Here is a 13,774-nt window from a genome sequence, read left to right as displayed (position 1 = left end):
GTGTTTTGATATAAAAGGAAATAGGTTTTCTTGGAATCAGTAAATGAGTAAATACTTAGAATTTTTGTCTTCTTAAGGCTCAGCCTCCTCTAGTGTAGGAAGCCCTTTGCCCTCTTGGGTATTCTCCCACCTTCCAGTCTCACCCTGCCTGAACCATATGTTCATCTGCATGTGCTGTTTACACAGAGCCGTGCAGATAGGAAACAACCAAGGAACACAAGTTGAGCAATAAGTTTTGCAGTTCTACTTTTCTGATTTGTCTTGTAAGTCTGCTCAGAAGCTACTACAAGAGACTAAAAAAGTATTTCAACATTATGAACTGCAACAAGCAAAATTTTTAGTGATTAATGCATTTTCAATCATTTCACCAGTAATCTGCTTGGGATTCAGTGGGCTGTGTGCTGACAAAGATGATGCTCACAGGAGGTGGAGGCCTGCAGCGGGGGCTGCAGGCTGTATCTCTTGGTGAACTCACCAGTTGTTTCAGAAATAAGTCAGAGATAAGTCAGTCCGCAGCAGTAGAATCCAAATGATTCATCTTCCTCCTCCACTGTCACCTGTTGGGATTCAGTGTAATTAGTGGCTAAAGAGGAAACATTAGCCCAGGGAGACAAGCTGTGGACCAAGGACTGCACATTCACTATGGTAGTTTAAGGTGTCACGTGACTGAGGAATTGTGTTAGGGATGCTGCAAAATCCTAAAGCTTGACCCTAACCAAAATATGTTCCCTTGAAGATCACTGGCTCCTCTGTTAAGGTATTGGTATTTTCCATATCTGTCAAAATGAGCTGAAAACCCATTAACCATAGGCCATCACTTCCCTTATCAGTCAGTTGCAGAAGAGAAAACAGGGGTTGGGCAAGGGATAGGACTTGAGTAGTGTAGGGAAACTCTTCAGCTATAGCCTGAACTGATGATTGAGCACCCAGTGAAAGGGTTTGGATGGCTCAGGAAGGACAGGTGCAAAAAATTTACTTATGCTTCTCACCTGAGCAGAAGGGGTAGATCCTGGATCCACACTCCCCCTAGCCTCATTTAAGGGCTATCTTGGGGAAACAGAATGTCTTTTGGATGAAGACTCCTTCCTAAGAAGGAGTGTTCCACAACTTGAGATCCTTATCGCCAGCTGGGTGAGTCAGCCTTTTCTCTGTATATGGCTATTGGTATTCTCAAAAATGCTTTGCCTGGTATTATAAAGACCTTGTCAGAAGCTGTTTTGCTGATTCATAGGAAGGACAGGTAGTAATAAATGTATTAAATTGATTAAAGGATCAATGCTTTCCTAAGCTTCAGATTTTATGACTGAAAAACAATTCACTGTGTGTAATACAGTATATGGTTCTGTTTTGTCCCGTTATCCTTTGATATCATCCTGGTTGACTTTAGCCTGTTCTAAGATACAGTCTGATCTCTGAAAGCCAGTTCACTCCCAAATGCACTTTCAGTGATTTGGGTTGTAGGAAGCATACAATAAAAAGTGAAATGTCAACACCGAGCAACTGCAGGTTTAACCATGATACCTGTTGTCAGTAAAATTACTGAGGGACAAGATGCCAGATAATGCAAGGAGCACCTCTGAAAAATAAACTTCCTGTTCCCCAGAAGTTGGTAAGCCACAAAATGTCATGTAGAAAGCAATTGCTCTCCAGAATTGTAATGTGTGACATGAATTTGTTTTCCCCAATCTGTTCCTCAACTCATCAGTGTTAATTAGCAATGATATTGACTATTGGATTTACTATAAAGTTAACCTAATGTTGTTCTGCTCTTCCACAACAGTAGCCTATTTGTTTTTCAGGTCCTGTTCAGATTGCCATGCCAAATGGCAGCTGTGTCACTCTGGAGGACATGCCTTCAATTTCTGGGGCCTCACGTGTGTAGTAGATAGCACAGAATGCTTTCAAATATATCTCTCAGAAGCTTCTGCTGATGTGTGCAGATAGGAAGTTCTGGATCCTTTTGTCTTGTTCCCATAAATAGTGTTCCGGATTTTTTAGACCATGCTGAATGGATCATTCATTATATCTGTACTTTATATATACACTTACATAAACACCAAATGTTTCTAGAAGGAAGAAAGTGTAGTCCAATGTTACTGTGCTAGCCTTCAATAAGAGAAATAACTATCCAATTGCCATGTGTAGGGTCTGCGTGGCACTTTGAGGGTGTAGAGGGCTTGCTGGTACTGGTTCTGAAATGTTTCATTGTCTCAGCCTTCTCTTCATGGCAGTGTGACTACATTCAGAGCAGTCAGAATGAACTTGTCTCCCCACAGAAAATAACCAAACAGACAAAGATAATGCAAGTGATACTCATAACTGAACAAGTGTTTTGTGGGGAAAGTTATCTGCATGGACCATTCTGGAAAAGAGCTGCCTTAGGACTTAAGTACAGGCAGGCACATAGAAATGGAGTTAGCTTTCTTATCTAATTAGCACATCTTATGTTAATTGCCAAAACTGAGCTTCTACAGAAATTTCTTTGAAAGATCTTAAAGGCATGCAAACATTTCGAAATAATAAAGCAGCCATGACCTGAAATAAGATCTTTGTTTAAACATAGAATGCTTTTCAGACAAAGGGATGTAAAAGCTGATACAACTGGAGTGTTGTTTTGTTTTGTCTTCAGTAACTTTCAGTACAAGTTGTTTGTGGGAAGAAGCACATTTGACCTTTAACAAGCAGGAATTGTTATTTGTTTTTATTAATTTTTACTATTTTATTCCTCCAGGAATAAAAGTAACTGAAATCAGTTCCCCCTATGTTTATTTAAATGGAGCTGGTATTTATGATGAGCCTCCAGTCAGCTCTGTCATGTTCAAACGAATGTTCTGAATTATTGTTTTTCACCCGATTTCACAATCAGCCCTTTGCAACCCACAAAACTGTCACTAGCAATCTGACTAAAGGCAAAAAAACTCTTTAATGTCTAAATCGGTTTATACTGGATAATCTTAACACCTTTCAGCAGCAGTAGTATTTAAATACAGCTGAAGAAGAACAAAATAGTGTGTCTGAATTTTAAAGAAGCTTTGTGTATCTGTTATTCTTTCTTTCTTCCTGGAATCTTATAAGTAATAAGTGTGACACTTGCACTCTTTTTTTTTTTCCCCCATGTCTTGCTTAAAATTTTGCCTTCTCTTGAGTGTAAAGGTTAGTATGTTTTAAGACTGATAGTTTTTACATAGGAAAGTGGCCATGTTAAGAAGTTGTAAAACTATACATAAATATTGAGTTTAAAAAAAAAACTTGGGTCAAGGAAACTTAGTAATGTATCTATCAAGTATACCTCTATTGTCCTGTTGCTGGAGAGTACAAATCCTTGTCTTTTGGAACATCATAGGAATAAAATGGCCACAGACAGCATCCTTACTTGCAGCTTGAGGTTCATTTCCAGTCACCAATTCGTATACTTGTTCTTTCCTTTTCTATGACCCCCTCCTCCTTCCCAGTTCTCAAAGAAAGTAATCAGAGGTTGTGGATGCCCCATCTTTAGAGGTATTCAAGGCCAGGCTGGATGTGGCTCTGGGCAGCCTGGTCTAGTGGTTGGTGACCCTGCCCATGGCATAGGGGTTGAAACTAGATGATCATTGCAGTCCTTCTCAACCCAGCCCATTCTATGATCAGGGAGATGGGATTAGGGAAGACAAGTTATCTATTTCCATTCTTCATTCAATTATTTTCAATTTTTTTTTCATCTGTTTTCTATGAAAGTGGAAACCTTTACCAGAGCACCATCTAGGCAAAATCTTCCCACGTGTTTATACGTTGGGATGTTTTTTTTTTCTCTGCGAACATGCTAAATAAAGATGAAGAAAGATTCATAGCATCTCTGCTTATGTAAACGTACCAGGTATTCAAAGCACTAATAACGTTAAATAAATAAAATTTAAGTCCCTATATTTTCCAGCTGTTAGTTGTGTCTTGCGATCCGACCTGGTATGCGAGCTGTTCACCAGCAGAGGGCATTGTGCGCATCGGGGAAAAGCAGATCGCAAAAGCAGTCTCGAGAGAAGGGAAAATTCTTCAGACCTTCTTAGGGCATTGCAAATTTTAAGAAATTAAGCAGAAGCTTAATACAAACTGAAATTTTCCAAGCAAAGGAGCTGACATATTTCCCAAGCACTTCCTCATATCTGTAGCTCCTGCACTGGGAAAAACAGTAATTTTTCTGTTGTAAATAATGAGTGAAACTCTGCTATTAGAACTGAAATTGTTTTCACTTCTGAGCATATGAATCTGAACAAAAGCTATGTTTTTTAACCCATTCATTGGACAGTTTTTGTTTTCATTTCTCCTACTCTTAGCTGACACTTCCCTTAGTGAGCCATATTCTCCCTGTGTCTATATGGATTTTGTTTTGTTAGCACCAAACAGCACTGATTTCCAGCAGCTAAGGTGGTAGCTTTGAATTACATTAGTCAAAAAGATCAGGCAGAGCAGGGAGTACATCTGCCACTGGGAAAAAAAATAAAATAAAAAAGTGCCACAGAGAAATAAATATTTCTTGCTTTCATTTTACAGGCATGCTGTCTCCTACAAGAATCTTCAATATTATTGTTATTAATATTACTCATTACTAAGACCTTAACAGGTAGACTGTGATTGGATCAATCTTGGAATTTTTTTTTTTTTAAACTAAGACTGAGGTTTTTAATAACACTTCTAATAATCCCTTGACTTCAAACATGAAAGCAACATTCTCATGGGCGGAGAAAATCATGTCATCTTGCCTTTTCATCTTTACACTTGGAAAGAAGTTCTCTTACAAATGCTTTTCTGCCAAATAATATCTTGCATTTCTTAGTATGTTGACATTTCTCTTCTGGAGGGTTTTCAGGTCCTCAGAGAAAGCAGTACAAGAGGAGAGTCCAAGCACTAATATATTAATGCATAATTCTGTATTACCAAATCTAATATACATTTAACTGCAACATTAATTTAAGTGGAACATTCTTTTTAAAAACGTACATGAAGTAAAACAATATTTTCAGTTCAACCTTGCAGGAAAAAATAGAATACCTATATTTCTGAAATGTGTTAAAGCTTGCCAAATGAACTGCATAATATAATACATTTCTTCCTAAGAAAATACTCAACTATCATTTAAAAACTGTTTCATCAACTTGAGTAAGGCAAGAAAGAAGCTAACGTGCACATGAGTCATTGAACAGTGAGAACTAAAAATACTTATTCAGTGGACTGCATTATTTACATAAGAATGTAAAGAATACTGCAGTCATTTATCAGTTTATTACATAAAGGATTCCAGCTCTTTAAGCTTGTTGATGTGTACCTAACATTAAATCTCAAAATGAACATAGCACAATACTTATTTGCCTGGTTGTAAGATCAGCATGTGCAGTGATTAAATCTATTGCTTGGATATTGCAATTCATATGGGTGATTTTTCAAGGTGATTCCCAGAATGCCATTATCGAGAAAGGTGTTTTCACTTGCCTGTTCATCCATGTGGCCTTGCTTCCTAATGTGAATACTTCTGTAGCAAGTCAATAGTTTACTGTAAGGTGTATATTGGGAATCTATCTCACATTTGGAAGTTTACATTTAATTCCAGTCCTAAAATTATTTTGTTACTACTTTCTTACTTTTGCTTCAAAGGACCATATGAAAAATGTCTTTCCAATAAGAAGTGCCCAGATATGTGCATATAGGTGGCGATCATAATTTACCTTTTTATTCCTTCTGCTTGCTTCAGAACTCAGTAAAATACTTAAATGAGAAAAGTCCTTGTCCAGCTAAACCTAAAATGATATTAACTTTCAGCACTGAGACAAATGAAAATGTACTTTGAGTTTAAGCTGACTAATGTCTAGTGACTTCTATGCACCAAGTCAGTAACTGAGAGCTCTTCTCAAAGCCTACCTACAGATATGAGCCCTCTGCAGTCGCACTCTTGATGTAAAAGCATCTGTGAATATTTAAACTGAGGTCTGAAAACAAGCAAAGCTTGTGCTTCATCTTGCAAGGAAGAGATGATGGGAGGCCTTAAAAATACTTTATATCTCCTATTACCTTTATGACACCTCTTTCATTTTTTCTGGAAGTCAACTACATATCACAAATACCTTGTAGCCCAGTTGGCATTCAAAAAAGTTAATTAGCCTCATGCTTCTTAAGTAAAAACTTCTGCATCAATTATACATGTGAACAAATATGTATGAAATAAATTTGCATCTATATACTAACTAGCAAGAAACATAGCGGAAAAACCATGCCCTGTAGCCAAAGGTTGGCCTTCCACAAAAGCTTTGAGTAGTTATTGTTACTACATCATTCACAAGTCTGTGATTTATGAGTGTTTTTCTTGGTGGGAAGTGCTTTTTTTCCACACCTCTGTTTCTTTGTGATAAGCAATAGATACAGGAGAGTTGCTAGAAGCCAACCCAGCCTATAGTAAAGCCTGGACAAAAGAAATGTTGAGGGTAATCCACGTGGAGAGAACTACACTAACACCAGAGCTACTGACAATAGAAGGAACTGCTGAGTCCATGGCAGCAGCTGGAGGGAGTCTAGGAGATGAAGAGAAATGAGTCTTTAAGTTTGATCTGCAGAGATCTGCCTCTGCATCACTTGGAATGAACTCCTTTAATGAAGCTTGCCACTTTATTAACATTTGAACTATTCTTAAGGCACTCTATCAAGATATGAAAGTTGGCTTTAGCTCCTTTATGTGGGTACTAGAAATCTTGTAGCGAAAAACTTCTCCCATGAGTAATGAGGATAAGGATAATAGCATTTCTTTACCTCAGTGCGCTGATTGTGAGAATAAATTAGATGTTCAGATACTACAGCAATGCATCCTAGTTTAATCCTAGATCAAAAAGAATTTTGAAAACAAACAGTATTCCATTTTTTTTAGACAATAATGATACAAAAATTTCTTTTCAATAAAGCCCCAGAAATGCTAAGAGCAATTAAAGGGAAAGACTTGAGTTGAGAGCAGAATGGCTAAAGAGGATGCTATTAAATTAATAAGTGATTTACACTGCACAGTTCTGCAGCCAGAGAAGTGACTACCAGCATGCTCAGATTGGTCTCTTCAAAATGCCTGGAGCAAGGCTCTAAGTTGAAATGTGATTATGTAAAAATAGCACTTCCTACTCAGCAGATCTGTTCTCATGTGCTTTAGTGGGGAGAAAAAAAATATCACTATGTTTTCACTGCTGAGACACCCTGTCTCTAGGGGAAGAAAGTAGATTATAGTCTAGTTTATGCAACTTCATCAAAATCACAATTTTAAAGCTATAATGTACCTAGGCAAAAGCCATCATTTCAAAATTGTGTCCTTTGAAATCAGACCTGCATAACCTCATTACCTCAAGCTGAATGGAAATAAATGAAATGAAAGGAAATAAATCCTTCAGACTGAAAAATCATGATTGGACTACTTCCAGCTTCCTGTCATCGCCCAAACTAATCAAGCTATTTTCACCCCCAGGTGGAAAATGAAAAGAAAGTGAGAGATAATGATTATTCTTTTTTAAATATTTGGCAGGTAGACTCAGAGCATGGAGCCCATATAAGTTTCAAGAGGTTACATGAGGACTACAGAAGGCTAATAGCATGATAACAGCTGCTAGCACAGGGATGTAAGCAATGCAAACATCAGATTCATGCAGTTTGGCCAGCTTGTTGCCAAGGATGTCAGACTCCTGAGTGATGGAGAGAGCTTCGCCACAATCAACACTGTCTCCAGCTTCCAAAGAGTTGGTATTCCACAACAAAATGTTCCTCTATCTGTCTTTCAAAATAAGTTTTATTTAGCAGCATAATTGTTTTGTTTTTCCAGAGGAGGAGGAGGCTGTTTTTTTTTTTAAAAAAAAAGGGGAGGGGGGGGAGGAGTGGGAAGTGCTATTCTTAACACTATAGAGTGTATACCTAGAATCTATCCAGTGATTCAAAAGGATACTTTAATCACTTTTGTCCATTACATACTCATTAGAGGTGAGTGTATTTACATGTTTAATATTCAACTAATCTGCAAAAACTTCTTTGATCATAGACATGACATTTGTCCTCAAAGCTGTACCAAAAATCTCATCTCTAGATAACCTAATGTGTGAAGGGACAAATTTGTTTTCAAGTCCCTTATGGAATGCCTTCCACTTTTTTCACTTCAAAATAAAACCTACCTAACAAGTGATCCTCCTCTCCTGAACATTATCTTTAAATATAAAAAAAAAAAAAAAAATCATACCAAAATCCTTCCCTTAGGGTTTTGCCTGACATTTCTCTTAGAACATATCTGAGGAGGAAAACTAATGGCATTATGTTATAAACATAATCCTTTTCTAAAGGAGCAGAAACGTCTATGCATTTCTCCTTCCCATCTGTAATACAAATCATTCCAGTGGACCTAATAACTCTGAATCACATCAGCTAAAAGCCTGGAGCTTTAGACTCAGAAGCTTGGTCTACTCTATCGTACTTATTGCAAATGGTCAAACACTAGGGAACTACATAAATTTGGAGAAAAAAAAAACCAAACACACTTTTAGGGTTGGATAGAAGCCATTTCAGCAATGGACATTTTGCAATATGCTCTGGACTGAGGTCTGTTACATTAGATTTAGATATGACAAATTAGTATTAAAAACAAACAAACAAACAATAGGCTTTTTTTTGGTCTTATTGTATTATAACAGAATGAATGTTTTCCAAGCAACAAACAAGCTGGCAATTATTATCTTCTTCTACCAAAAAAAAATTTCTCATGTCTCTACAAAAAAAAGCTTTTTTCCAAAATAAAAATCCACCTGAGGTTTAAAAAAAAAAAGGGGGGGGGGGGGGGCAGGGGGGAAGTGAGAGAAACCCTGTATTGCAATTCCTTTATGTATTTAGAGAGTAGCATTTGCTTTGAACCCCCTGACTGCATCTTGGAGACCTTTCAAGCATGGTCTGTGTGTTTACTGAGGAAGCACTGAGTAGTCCTTACAGTACCAGACATACTATCATTAGAGGGTTAAGACCTCTGGCAAATGAGGTATGTTGTCAGTAATGTATCTGGAGTCAGTACTGTCAGCAAAGCATTTCTTTACAGCCCTAAAATTGAAGTACTCTGATAGAGCAAACCTTAAGCAAACCTTAGAGCTGCAGTAAGATTCTCAGGTCCTGTCAGAATTGCTCTAGTTTTTTTTTTTGCAAGTTGCTCCTTAGAGTTCCCACTGCAGGCAGCTCTCACATATACCTGAGTAGACTGGGGTCTGCATGTCAGCAGTATGCCTCATCAGGGTCTTGAAGGAATAACTCATTTTGCACAGTCATTGTTGTGGTGGGAGAAGAAAATGTACTGACTTTTGGGGTTTTTTTTGCCTTTAGTCAGAAGACTCATATTCTTTGCAAAACGTGTTTTTTTTTTTTTTTCTACCTGGGACAAATTTGTAGAAACAGATTTACTGAGAAGAATTCTGACACTTTCCTGGCAGTGATGCTTAGTGAAAGCAGCTAAATTTTGCTGTAGATGAAATTTGTAAAAACTCATGAAAACAGCTTTGGACTCATCCCCTAAAGACAAGTCTAAACAGAAATGTAAGGATTATAATTTTTTTTTATTTAGTTCAGGCAATGTGTTCAGTATACACTCCTTACAGTTTAATAGTAAAATAAACTTATAAATATAATAAATTAAATAGTAAATTAAATCTTCTTTTCACAGAAAAAGAATGACTTTAACTGTTGACTCTAATTTTTACCTTTCATAGAATCATAAAATAGTTTGGGTTAGAAGGGATCTTAAAGAACGTCTGTGTGTTGTGGACAGGGACACCTCCCATTCTATAGGGTTGTTTATGGCTCCGTCCAAACTGGCTTTGAACACCTTCAGTAATGAGACATCCAAAGCTTCTCTCAGCAACCTGTGTCAGTTCCTCACCAATCTCTGAGTAAAAAATTTATTCCTAAAGTATAATCTAAATCTACTGTGCTTTAGCTTGAAACCATTCCCCCTTGTCCTATCACAACACTTCTCTGTTCAACTTCTCTGAAAGCTCCTTTTAGGTATCGGAAAGCCACAATGAGGTCTCCTCAGAGCTTTCTCTTCTCCAAGCAAAACAACCCAGATCCATCAGCCTGTCTCTGTTGAAGAGATGCTCCACCCCTTTGATTATCTTTGTGGCCCTACTCTGGACCCATTCCAACAGCTCCATGCCCTTTCTGTGCTGGAGGGCCCTGATCTGGATGCATTGTTTGAGATGGACCTCACAAGTGCAGAGTGAGGATGGACAATTACCATTCCTAGCCCTGTTGGCCACCCCTTTTCTGATGCAGCTCAGGATATATTTGGCCTTCTGGACTGCACAAACACACTGCTGGTTTGCATCCAGCTTTTTGTCCACCTTTGCCTCTGCAGGGCAGCTCTCAATCCTTCCATCACTCAGTTTGAATTGATGTATGAGGTTTTAAAATTGCCTGAACAGGATAGCTGTCATGTGATTTTGTCAGGAGACAGTTTTGCTTTTAGTGTTTTCATGTTGAAGTATTCTCCAAAATCTGGTAAGAATGGACAAAAATGGCAGATATGCCTGTTTTCCTCAATTCCCCTGAAACAGGTAAAAAGAGGGTCAAGAGTAAAGCTAAGGGCTCTCACGCTGTGTGTCATGAGCTACAGATCATTCTCTACCACCATTGGTAAAAATGAAGGCTCATGGTACAAAAACTATTAGAAGAAATCAACAATATTTGGGTCTCTCTAGAGTAGCAGAAAACTCTATGCTAAGAGGAGATCTAGGCATGGTACAAGCTGGTCATTTTTGCTATATAGTCAAACTTTTGTTTTTGTTTCAGTGAGTGCTCCAGTTTCAGAGAAAGTTCACAGGCAATTTTCATCGAATGAAGCAGCACATCAGGGAGTTCAGGCTGTCATATCTGACAAAACTCACTTTCAGTGCAATGATTTTCATGTACTCTGTCTCCTAAATGAACTTTGGATGCCTGTCATTTAATTTCTTCATGGTATAATCAGTTAAAAGCTGCTTCAGATGACAACTTAATGAAGGCTGATCTTGTGAAAACAGAACTGAACAAGGTGACAAGAAATTAGAATACTATTCTTGGTTTCCTGTATTTTTTCTAATTCTGAGAAATTTGTTTAACCTTGCCGATCCTCACTGTACTTTCTATAAAGTATGGATAATGATACATGCCTATTCTACAGAGACCTGGGAAGATAATTATTTTTACATTGAAAAGCTGTGGGAATGAGAAGTATCATTACTTCTCTCCTATTTAATTGTATTAAAATTATCCTTCAACTTCTATTAGAATTTTTGGCATTAAACATAACAGAAGTGGATAGAAGTAATGAATGCCATGGTCCTTTATTTTCTCTATGGATGAAGGTGTTTGCATATGAGAGATGACTGGCAGATCTAGGACCTTTTAGAAATGCAGACCGTAACTTCTGTTGAATAGAGGAAGAATCTCTACCAAATTCATATAACCTTTTAAGTTTATGTTCTTCCCAGACAGTTTTGGGAGCTTTTGGTCTTTGCTAGCATTATGGCGCTGCTCTGGTATTTACACTGTGAAGAAAAGTCATCTAAAAATAGGCTAAAGGAATCAGTCCCCCTAGCGTTAATGTCCCAGTTGGAAGAATAACAGCAGTAGGATGCCAACTAAACACAAATCTCTCTGCAGCGTTTTAATAAACTTTCCTTACTATTGTGCTGACATAAAATAAGATATTTCAAAGGTGGTTTTTTTTTTTTGTTTGTTTATTATGATTCAATTTTAAGATCTATCCAAGGTTTCACTGAAAATTAGTAACAATTGTGACTAATGTGACACATCTTCCTCGTTCCTTTGTGCTAAAGACCATGTTTCTCAAAGCAATTCTCATAAAATTAGAAGACATGTCCGCATAAAGATTACCACACTGACATCAGAAGGTCAGAAGCCATTTGATCTGTTAAAAGACAGCACTGATAGCTGAGATACATGGGTGAGATGCAATAATAAAAATATATAATGATGTCCCTGACTTCAAGAATTGAAGTGTTACTGACCTTTGCAATATCACCACCTTTGGGTGTTACTGGCTTCTACTTTAACAAAAATAAATTGTGTGTAAGAAGAACCCTTTAAATGTCATTACACATTAGCCATAAAGAAAAGTGTTTACCAGAGTTCATTTTCATGTATATTTATGAGTTTTGATGTCTTCAAATGCAGTGCTGTTGAGCAAGCTGGTTTAAAATTTTGGAATTTCAAACTGGTAATAAGTCAAATTTTATCATAGCATCCTTGGAAAGTAAATAGTATGCCTTCCTAAGAAGGCAATTAGCATTACTTGATTGCTAGGTCTTCACCTTTCCATGTTGAATGAGAAGTGTGCTTCATCTATAAATGTCTGTAAACATTACAATCCCTGCAGCTCAGAGTCACAAATCCACGTGCTTATTAAAGCCTGGGTTCTCAATATGATTCTGTTTTGAAATCTAGATTCAGACTGAGATATATGGTTTTGCTCCTCTGAAACAGCTGAACTGGTTAAGCAAATACACACAAACACTACAATCATGTACTTGGTTTCTGTTGCAGAAATTCTAATGCTTGAAGGGAATCAGTAAATGATTTAAACAGAGGTTCTGTTAGATTGTTCTTACATCTTAATCACCAGGAGAAAGAAGAGCTACTGTTATTTTCTCTAATGTTTCTTCCTAGCTACAGGCTAGAAAGTCAGAATAAAGGAAGGTAATGCATTGACTTTATTAATGTCAATGGTAATAAAGATAGTAGCAAAGGAAAAGCCACAAAAAGCCTTGGGGTCACTTAGCTAGGTGATCATGTAACAGCAGCACACTGGTACAACACAAAGAATTGAAGCCACCCTGAAAGTCAAGGTCTAGAGGGCCCAGAAGTTTTATACAATAAATTTCACGGAAATTATTAAGGATCTGGGATAAAGCTGAATTGAGCAATGTCTAAAGCTGCTTCTGTGCAGTAACAGAAAAGAAGAAAATGTAAGCTGGAATTCAAAAGAAAGCATAAAAATTGTTTAGAATTGCTTTTAGATCTTCATGATACATCTTTCATTGTGAATTACTAAAATCTGTTTCTACAAAATAAGATACTTCTACCATTTCCTCTTCACAGCTGAGGTTCAGGAAATAACTGCAATTCCTCAATCACTTTTATTTATTTATTTGTAATAAAAAATATTCCTAAATCATCCTTCAAAGAAACTGGTGACATTTTGGAAGGTAGAAGACTATCATAAAATATATGAATGCAGTAGCCTTCAAATAAATATATTTTGATGTTAGAAGATGTGTTTGAATAAAGCAGAGTGTAATTAAATAGCCTCAGTTGTGTAGGTTTTGGGGGGGATGGTTGACTTTGTTCTTTCATTAATTTTGTTTAGCTATTTTTCATACATGTGTATAGTTTCACTTTTAATCATAGAGTCATAGAATGGTTTGGGTTTAAAGGGACCTCAAGGATCATCAATCTCCAACCCACTTCCTACAGGCAGGGCCACCAATCTCCCCGTTTAATACTAGACCAGGCTGCGCAGGGCCCCATCCAGCCTGGCCTTGAACGCTTCAGGGATGGGGCATCCACAGCCTCTCTGGGCAGCCTGTTCCAGCACCTCACCACTCTCATAGTAAAGAACTTCCCCCAGTATCCAACCTAAATCTTCCCTCCCTCAACTTAAAACCATTTCCGCTTGTCCTCCCATTATCTACCCTTGTAAAGAGTTGAGTCCCCTCCTGTTTGTAGGCTCCCTTTAGGTACTGGAAGGCTGCAGTGA

This window comes from Phasianus colchicus, chromosome 3 (genome assembly GCF_987193195.1).
Source record: "Phasianus colchicus chromosome 3, bPhaCol1.hap1.1, whole genome shotgun sequence".
In the NCBI taxonomy this organism is placed as follows: domain Eukaryota; kingdom Metazoa; phylum Chordata; class Aves; order Galliformes; family Phasianidae; genus Phasianus; species Phasianus colchicus.
This window is presented reverse-complemented; position numbering follows the sequence as displayed.